Below are 10,000 nucleotides of genomic sequence, written 5' to 3' on the forward strand. Positions count from 1 at the left end.
CTACATATTAAGTTTTGCTGTTGGATAAAGTCCCATTGTAAAGCACGCTAAGCACTTTTAGTGGATATTGCTCTTTACAACTGTTATAAAAACAAACAAACAAATTAATAAAATAAGAGATTGAGCTCAGTCAGTACTATCTTTTCACTTCGTACAATTACATTTAATGCATAATAAGCAACATAATTTGTTAGAGCCTTATTCCCAGTACCTACATCCCCAAATATTTTCAGTAACTGTGCACTTTTGCCTCAGGTACTATATATTGTATGAAAAAGCACATGCGTTGTGGGACGTCGTGGTAATTTGTTAGTACATATTATTCATGTTTTTATAATGCATATTATAATATTATTTCCTTTTGCATGTTGTGCTATGGTGAACCCCACCCCCCCTCTCTCTCTCTCTATCCCCTCTCTCTCTCTCTCTCTCTCTCTCTCTCTCTCTCTCTCTCTCTTTCTTTTTCTCTCTTTCTTCCTTCTCCCTCCCTCTCTCTACCTATCTCTCTCTCGCCCCCCCCCCACCCCCCCCTCTCTCTCACACACACACACACACATAAACACACTCACTCAATCTTTATCTCTCTTCGTCACTCTCTGACACACACACACACACACACACACACACACAAAGATACACAAACACACTCTATCTCCCTCTCTCTCTCTCTCTCTCTCTCTCTCTCTCTCTCTGTCTCTCCCCACCCTCTCTCTCTCTCTCACTCTCTCTCAGGCTAAGCGTCCTTTTCAACCTACAAGAAATGAAGTTAGTAGAAAATTGCCAGAAGACAATAGAAAATAAAAACTTCGTGGCGATGGGGGCTCGAACCCAAACCCTACTTTTACGACAACTCCGCCTGGCCACGAGAGGGTAGCAACCCATCTGTACCGAGTGATGTATAGATAGTATGCACTTGGCTAAGACACTCACAACATTGCCATCCGGACCAATACACAAAACTATGTAACCTTAAACGTTTATAGTCTGGATAATACAGTTCTCATAAAAGTGGATGGCAAAAAACAATAACAAAGACCTGAGTGACGTTAACTTCGATCTATCTCTTGTGCATCAAGTGCCTCACAACGAGTTTATGATCACTGTCAGCCATCGGTCCCATTCCACCATTGTTTGCTTTTGTTACAAGCTGAGACTCATAAACTGCACATAACAATTAGCTACAATACAATACACCTCCGTACCAGCCTAATGGATACCTTGCGTTTAGTAAAAATACTCACAACATCCGCCAGTTGGAAATAACATAACAACACACAAAACTATGTGTAGCCTTGAGCGTTTATAGTCTGATTGACATAACTTAGTGAGAACCAATCATTAAAATGGCTGTCTTAAAACAATAACAAAGATAAGTGACGTCGACTTTGTTCCTTTTATTCGGTGTCAACCAAGCTAATGTTTTGTAATAAAGTGAAATAGAGGAAATCAATATTATATTAAGTTGCTTAAGTTAATTACCTCAACCTCAAGGGGTTAAGCCGATGGACCGCTAATCTATTGGGGTTCCCCCGCGTGGGTTCGAATCCCATCCTCGTCGAAAATGTTTTTTTTTAATTAAAAAAAAAATGATTTGTTGTTTTCATAAGCGTAGATTATTAATGCTTTCATACTACTAAAACGAGTCTTTCTTTTATCATTTAAATGTTCTTATAACTTTTTTTTTGGTTTCCAATTTTATTCAATGAAATCTTTTATTTATTATACTGTCTTTCAAATGGTGTTGACGGCCTAAAATAAAATATAGCCAAAAGCTTTTCAATTCTTGTACAACCCACACAAGGCTTTAAAAATTAGATGATGTATGTTACTTGAAGTCATTAATTTGATGTTCATGTTGGTCTATGTAAAAACAAACAAACCGTGCCTCACCCAAGGACACAACGTGTTATTAAATCATATAATATTGTCCGCCACCAGTCAGTGACAACGCTCATCATTGCTTGATTTTGTTTCGGGCGGGGACTCATACCTCACAGAACAATATAATATTATTGAGTTGCAATACTATCACTGAGTACCAACCAGGCTGATGTAATATTTTGTAATGAAGAGTAATAGAGTAAACCATAATAATAATAACTATGGCTCTTAACGATTTGAGAATGGCAAACGACGGCAGGACGAGGTGGCCGAGCGGTTAAGGCGATGGACTGCTAATCCATTGGGGTTTCCCCGCGTGGGTTCGAATCCCATCCTCGTCGATTTTTTTTTTTTTTTAATTTTTATATTTTATTTGTTCTGTTCAGGGATGTAACTTATTTGTCCAGCGCTAATAAAATAAGGATTAAACTGGTTTTTATCTTTCTTTTTCTTTTTCTTATACATTTTTTCTGGTTTCCATTTGTATTGGATGACATCTTGCTTTTGTTTCAAATAGTGTGGGCGGGAGAAAAAACATACAAAAAGCTTTTGTATTCCTGCACAGTTCATACAAGACTTTTTATAGATAGTATGCAGATGACGTCACTCAGGCCTTTGTTATTGTTTTTGCCATCCGCGTTTGTGAGTTGTTCTCACTAAACTGTATTAACCAGACTATAAAAGTTCATGGTTACACCGAGTTTGTGTGTTGGTCCGTTATACTTCCGGATGGCAATGTTGTGAACTCCTTGGCCAAGCGCATTCTATCTATACTGTATGACAATATTGTATTTTATTTAATTGCATTTTGTGTTCATGTTGGATTATTCTGGTGTGCTCTGAAAAAAAAAAAAAACAGCAAACAGTGCCTCACTCAAGGAAACAACGAGTTTTGTGATCATATTGTCCGCCATCAGTCACTTACCACGATCAAAATTGCTTGATTTCGTTTCTAGCTGAGACTCATACAATAGAGATTAATTTTTTTGCAATACTAACAATACGTACAACCCAAGCTGCTGATGTAGTATTAAGTAATGAAGAGTTGTAATGACGCTATGGGTTGAGCCAAAAACCTCACAACATCCGCCAGCCGGATGTAACGTACCAACTCACAAAACTATGTGTAATCTTAAACGTTAGTTGTCTGATTAATACAATTTAGTGAGAACTACTCATAAAAATGGCTCGCGAAAAACAATAACATAAAACTCTCGTGATATCAATTCGTTCCGTCCATTGATGCTATGCGCTTCGGTAATTTACTCACAAAATAGATATGACGAAATTGACTTCCCTCAGTCCTTATTTTTTAAGCGTCCCAGTCCGAAGATTAGGAGCGTAGCCATCGTTATGTTATAGCCTGATACTGAAATCCAAAAGGACTGGCAGTTTGACGTCATTATTTGGTTTTTGCACCGCCTAGTGAGTTGTCGTTAGTAGAGCTCATGGAAAGAAGTTATTTCATTGGTTGAACTATTGAATACAACTCACGATTTGTTTTCTTTTGTGGCAAAAGACTGGCATTTTGACGTCATTTTTTGGTCAGTATCAGCGTAGCCATCGTTATGTTATAGCCTGATACTGAAATCCAAAAGGACTGGCAGTTTGACGTCATTAGTGAATTGTCGTTAGTAGAGCTCATGGAAACAAGTCATTTCATTGGTTGAACTATTGAATTCAACTCACGATTTGTTTTCTTTTGTAGCAAAAGACTGGCATTTTGACGTCATTTTTTGATCAGTATCAGGCCATAACTTTACGAAGGCCACGGTATCAGGCCATAACTTTACGAAGGCCACGTTAGGAGGCGATCGGCAATAAGTCAGTAAGTCTTATTTTATAAGTAGTTCTCACTAAATTATATCAATCAGACTATAGATTGAATGAAGTTGACGTCAATCTGGTCTTTGTTATTGTTTTTTGCCATCCACGTTTATGAGTAATACTCACTAAACGGTATTACCCAGACTACAAACGTTCATGATTACACATAGTTTGTGTGTTGGTCCGTTATACTTCCGGATGGCAATGCTGTGAGCTTCTTCGCCAAGCGCATACTATCTATAGATGCTGTGCGGTTGGCTAAGAAACTCACAACATTGCCATCCGGAAAAATAACGGACCAACACACAAAACTATGTGTAACCTTGAACGTTTATAGTCTGATTAATATAGTTAAGTGAGAATTACTCCTAAATATGGATGGCAAAACTTAATAACAAAGACCTGAGGGACGTCAACGTCGTTCTATCTCTAAACGGTCAAGGTTACACACAGTTTTGTGTGTTGGTACAATATATCCGGCTGGCTGAATAATGTGAATAAATTGCCTAAACGCATAGCATCAATAGAGTCGAGCATTCTATTTTACTCTGCTCTTATCGATTTGAGTATGGCAGTCCACAAATTGACGAGGTGGCCGAGCGGTTAAGGCGATGGACTGCTAATCCATTGGGGTTTCCCCGCGTGGGTTCGAATCCCATCCTCGTCGACATTTTTAAAATCACTTTTTATTTATTTTATTTTTTTCAATTTTTATATTTTATCATTTTTGTTTCAATTTTTATATTTTATTTTTTTTTTCTGTTCAGAAGTGTAGCTAATTTGTCCGATACTGCTGATACTAATAAAATGAGAAATAAACTGGTTTTTATCTTTCTTTTTTTTCATTTTCTTATCCATTTTCCCCCTATTATCTATTTTTATTAGATGGTAGAATTGCCTTTCAAAAGGCGTGGACGGGCTGAAAAAAATACAATCAAAAAGCCTTTATATTCATGCACAGTTATTAATAATCTGTCGTAATCAGATAATAAGATCGTTTAAGCTAGATAATAATACTGCATTTTATTTAACTGCATTTTGTCTTTATGCCAGTCTATTTTGATAAAAGCAATCAAACCGTGCTTCATCCAAGGAGACGAGTTTTGTGATCGTATTGTCCACCATCAGTAACTGACCACATTCACCATTGCTTGATTTTGTTTCCATCTGAGACACCTATATATACAACACAGAACAACTTTGAGTCGGAATTCTGTCACGACCGTACCAACCAAGGCGATGTAACATTTTGTAATAAAAAGTAGCGGAGTAAACCATAATAATAATAACTATGGCTCTTAACGATTTGAGAATGGCAGACGACGGCAGGACGAGGTGGCCGAGCGGTTAAGGCGATGGACTGCTAATCCATTGGGGTTTCCCCGCGTGGGTTCGAATCCCATCCTCGTCGATTTTTTTTTTCTTTTTTTTTTTTTCAATTTATTTTGTTGTTGTATTTTAATTGTCCTGTTCGGAGAGCAGATTAACTGTTATGAGGCGAATAAAATGAGAATTATATTTCTTTTACTTTTTCTTTTTCGCCCTACACATCTCTCTCTCTCTCTCTCTCTCTCTCTCTCTCTCTCTCTCTCTCTCTCTCTCTCTCTCTCTCCTTTCAAAAGCTTATTCAATGATGCACAATAAATACACGACTTCATAAACTATACAATAATCATGCCTGCATAACATTTCATCACGAAATATAACCAGTATTAAGCAATATCATAGCAAGTCAAAATATTATGATCCTAACTGAAAAGCCCCCCACCCCTTTCCGCCCAAAAAAGAAGTATAGGAATAAACAAGCCAAAACAAAAACAAGTAAACAAACAAATACTCAAAATTAAAAAAAAAGAAGTAAATAGTTCATTGAATTCATTGGTATAAAACTGTTCAATTTGATGTCAAATTATATTGATCAGATCTGGGAATTTTGGACCTGAACCTTCCTTTTTTTCACAGGGTATTTAAATATGTTTGACCTCAACAATAATATTATATATTGTGGTATGAACATTTACATGGAGAATTTCTGTGAATTTGTGATGCGTTCAAAATGCTCCATATATTCCACGAACAACTTACTACTACAACTACTACTACTACTACTACTAAAACTACTACTACTACTACTACTACTACTAAACGCTTGTTTATTCCTATACTTCTTTTTTGGTAGTAGTAGTAGTAGTAGTAGTAGTAGTAGTAGTAGTAGTAGTAGTTGTAGTAGTTGTAGTAGTAGTAGTAGTAGTAGTAGTAGTAGTAGTAGTAGTAGTAGTAGTAGTAGTAGTAGTAGTATTAATAGTATTAGTAGTAGTAGTCGTAGTACTACAATATATTATGACTGCTGCTGAAACAGCTGATACTACAACTTTCACAACAGAGATGCAACCATAAGCCATATATTCAGAAAAGCTCTTCGACTTCATATTGATTCACATGCATTACATACATACATATAAAAGAAATGTTCTCATATTAACAACGTCTTTCAATCAAACTCACTTGCTTTTCTGCGACTCGTAACGCTGCATGACGAAGTAAAAATCTTTGGATATTACCCTCATGTATATTCAGATAATTTACACAACTTAATCACAGACGAGGTGGCCGAGTGGTTAAGGCGATGGACTGCTAATCCATTGGGGTTTCCCCGCGTGGGTTCGAATCCCATCCTCGTCGATGTTTTTTTTTTTCTATTTCTTTTACCATTTATTATTGTTATTGTTTATCCTTAATGCTTCTTTTATACATTTCTTTCTTTTATTATTTATTCATTTACCTATTCCTTTACACGTTCAACTCCATCCTGACATATTCCGTGTGGCTATTTGGTCTTGTGGTATGAAACTCGCTTTCGGATCGAAAGGTCCTGGGTTGAGTCCTTGGAAAAGACTCTTTACTCACATTATCTCACCGTACTCAGGTGTAAAATGAGTACCTGGCAGTTAACAGCGTCGTCTCTGTCGCAACATTTGTAAAATCGCCTAACAGGCGTCATGTCTTGTTCTACATGTTACCTGTTGCTGTTGGTAAAGGACCCTTTGTAAAGCGCTTGGAGCATATTTAGTGGATGCTGCGCTATATAAAAGCTCTAGTTTTATAGGATCCACTATGCTCAAATTCTTGGGGTGGTGTAGAATTTGTTTCGTCATGACAACTGTTATTTCAAATCCCACCCTGACTCTAGTGGATTTTTTTTCGTTTAAAAAAAATTGTAGCTTAATGACAAATGCCCCATTTGTAAGATATTGGTGCAATGGCAGCTTTTACAAAAGTAAGGAAATGACATCTTGAACAATTTTATAATAAACATTTAAAAAGTCATTCTACAAAGTCTCAAGCGTATTCCAAAACTTTGCAGACAAAGAGACCTACTAAAGCTAAACAAATAGCAAAAAAATGCAAAATATTGTATTTTAAGAGACAACGAATTAGTTTTATCTAAATAAAAAACAATCTGTAGAGGGTATAAATGCCTCCAACTACGTGTACATATTTGCAGGTCTAATATCTGAACGCAATTATGGCCCCGTTTTAATATTGCTGTGATGGAGAATGTTTTGCATTGATTTAAGAGTCTTCTATTTCCGTTACAATAAAAAAGAGACCATAACAATTTTGGTGATCAGACCTGTATATAAACATACGCGTCAATTCTTCCCTATTTAATGCTAAAGGACGTTTGGTACAATCGATGCCGATGTCAAGCACGTCGCACTTAATGTAGTATTTATTTTTAAAACATAGAACTAAAGCGAGAACTTATATCCTGATAAATAAGAATGTGTCATAAAGTTCTTTTCTTCTTTTTTTTTTCTCCTTCAGTTTATTATTGGCGTTAAACACAATACTGTTTAATGAATACTATCACTTGAAAATAAATGTGTCAAATATCTAGTTTGTATTGAATAAATTATAATCTCCCGATAAGTCGATAGACACCAAATTGTATGCTATTGGTGCTATGCGTTTAAGGAAATACTCACACCATCCGCCAGTCGGATAAAACGTACGAACACACAAAACTATGTATAACCTTAAATGTTTATAGTAAGATTGATAGAAGTTAGTGAGAGCTAATTATTAAAATGACTGTCTAAAACAAATAACAAAGAGCTGAGTGTCGTCCATACGCTTCAACAGTCGTAACGTCACTTCCCTCGTAATGACGCATGGTAACTTAGCAACTGGCTCTAAACTATCGGAACAATGGCGGATGTCCTTATGTAATATTACTCCGACGAGCATAAAAGCGTATCCAGAGGAAAAAAAAACCCATTATAAATCTGATCATGTTTTGACTTTTACACATTCTGATCACAAGACATATGAGAAGTTCTAGCCAGCATGAAGAATAAAAAGTTCCGAGTTTTTTTGTTTAGAACCATGATGGCCGCCTTTGCTGGGCGACGTGATATCAGACTATTGAATCCAATTTCGTTCCATCAAAAGAAGGCAAACCAATGGTGCAATACCTTGAAGAGACCAAAAAAAAAAAAAAAAAAAATACAGGATAATATCAACAAATCATACTAAAATCTCTCAACCTACGGCGGAAGGACGAGGTGGCCGAGTGGTTAAGGCGATGGACTGCTAATCCATTGGGGTTTCCCCGCGTGGGTTCGAATCCCATCCTCGTCGTTTTATTTTTGTTGTTTTTTTAAAATTATTTTTTTTCGATTATTTTTTTTTCAAATATCAAAAACTGCATTTCTATGTTTGTTTGTTTATTCGTTAATTTTGTTTATTTATCTATATTTATTCTGTTTGCCGAATTCCTGGACTGTACATTTTTATTCAAAATGTGTCTTGGTATATATTGATGCTATGCGTTTAGCCTAAATGCTCACAACATCCGCCAGTCGGATATAACGTACAAACACACAAACAATGTGCAAACTTTACCGTTTATAGATAGTATGCAGATGACGTCACTCAGGCCTTTGTTATTGGTTTTGCCATCCGCGTTTGTGAGTTGTTCTCAATAAACTGTATTAACCAGACTATAAAAGTTCATGGTTACACAGAGTTTGTGTGTTGGTCCGTTATACTTCCGGATGGCAATGTTGTGAACTCCTTGGCCAAGCGCATTCTATCTATAGTATGGTTGTTATAATATAGTGAGAACTACTCACAAAATGGCTTGCTATAAACAATAACAAAGAGATGAGTGATGTCAATTTCATTCCTTCTATACGTTTTATAGTAGATTTGGGGGTGGGGGGGGGGGGTGGGGACTGCAGGGACTGTTGGAGAGATACATGGAAAGGTCAACACATATTCCACTGACGCATGGGACAATGAGTGAGTGAGAAGGTAAGCGAATGATTGAGTGAGTGAGTGAGTGAGTGAGTGAGTAAGTGAATGAGTGAGTGAGTGCAGTCGAAGGACGATTTTTTGTGTGTGTGAACACGGCCGCGCAATGAATCATGACAGAATTTTTAAAAATACTTAACACGATATCTGATATTTCTCAATCAGAACTAATAGACACACACACACATATACACTCAGACACACACACTCACACATAAACATGCACACACATTCACACACATATATTCACACTTACACACACATACACACTCAAACACACACACACACACACACACAATGCAAGTTAAGTCAAACACATGCCAAAGTAGTGATGAAACTCCTTGAAATTCAAAAGACTAACAATCCATCCTACTTTTATTTAATCAAGAGTCGGTCACCACAAGACGAGGTGGCCGAGCGGTTAAGGCGATGGACTGCTAATCCATTGGGGTTTCCCCGCGTGGGTTCGAATCCCACCCTCGTCGATTTAAAAAAAAATTTTTTTTTTCTTCTTTTAAATAATTTTTTAATGATTTGAGACTAACTGTCCAAACCAGATGTATCGGAGTGAATCGGGTGGCGAACAAATTATGATCTAAATTGAAATGATTAAGAAAAAACTTTGAGCATTTGCTTTGCGCATCAATGTCCACTAAACGTGCTCAAAGCTGTTTACAATGGGTAAAGTGTAGCCAACAGCGATGTAGCACGTTACATGACGCCTGTTAGGCGATATTACAATTTTTTTTCGGACAGAGACAACGCTGTTTATTGCCAGATGCTCATTTTACACCTGAGTACGGTGAGAGAATGTGAGTGAAGAGCCTTTTCCAAGGGCTCAACTATGCAACAAGCGAGCCTCGAACCCAGGACCTTCCGATCCGAAAGCGAGTGTCATACCACAAGACCACAGGTGAAAGATTTTTTATTTTTCACTTTACGAAACTATAATATTTGTCCCACTTAGGCATTT

General features: G+C 36.9%; 6 non-coding genes across 6 annotated transcripts; all 6 read left to right on the forward strand.

Annotated features, from left to right (window-relative positions):
- The first annotated feature begins 2,140 nt into the window (after positions 1-2,140).
- Positions 2,141-2,222, forward strand: Trnas-gcu (transfer RNA serine (anticodon GCU)). Its single transcript has one exon. It is a non-coding gene; the product is annotated as a tRNA-Ser (tRNA).
- Positions 2,223-4,293: 2,071 nt separating this feature from the next.
- Positions 4,294-4,375, forward strand: Trnas-gcu (transfer RNA serine (anticodon GCU)). Its single transcript has one exon. It is a non-coding gene; the product is annotated as a tRNA-Ser (tRNA).
- A 662-nt stretch (positions 4,376-5,037) lies between these two features.
- Positions 5,038-5,119, forward strand: Trnas-gcu (transfer RNA serine (anticodon GCU)). Its single transcript has one exon. It is a non-coding gene; the product is annotated as a tRNA-Ser (tRNA).
- A 1,189-nt stretch (positions 5,120-6,308) lies between these two features.
- Trnas-gcu (transfer RNA serine (anticodon GCU)) lies at positions 6,309-6,390 on the forward strand. The gene has a single exon. It is a non-coding gene; the product is annotated as a tRNA-Ser (tRNA).
- A 1,880-nt stretch (positions 6,391-8,270) lies between these two features.
- On the forward strand, positions 8,271-8,352 carry Trnas-gcu (transfer RNA serine (anticodon GCU)). The gene has a single exon. It is a non-coding gene; the product is annotated as a tRNA-Ser (tRNA).
- Positions 8,353-9,430: 1,078 nt separating this feature from the next.
- Trnas-gcu (transfer RNA serine (anticodon GCU)) lies at positions 9,431-9,512 on the forward strand. The gene has a single exon. It is a non-coding gene; the product is annotated as a tRNA-Ser (tRNA).
- The last annotated feature ends 488 nt before the right edge of the window (positions 9,513-10,000 follow it).

The sequence above is a fragment of the Berghia stephanieae genome, chromosome 1 (assembly GCF_034508935.2).
Source record: "Berghia stephanieae isolate SIO BIC M18660-M18661 chromosome 1, UCSD_Bste_1.3, whole genome shotgun sequence".
NCBI lineage: Eukaryota > Metazoa > Mollusca > Gastropoda > Nudibranchia > Aeolidiidae > Berghia > Berghia stephanieae.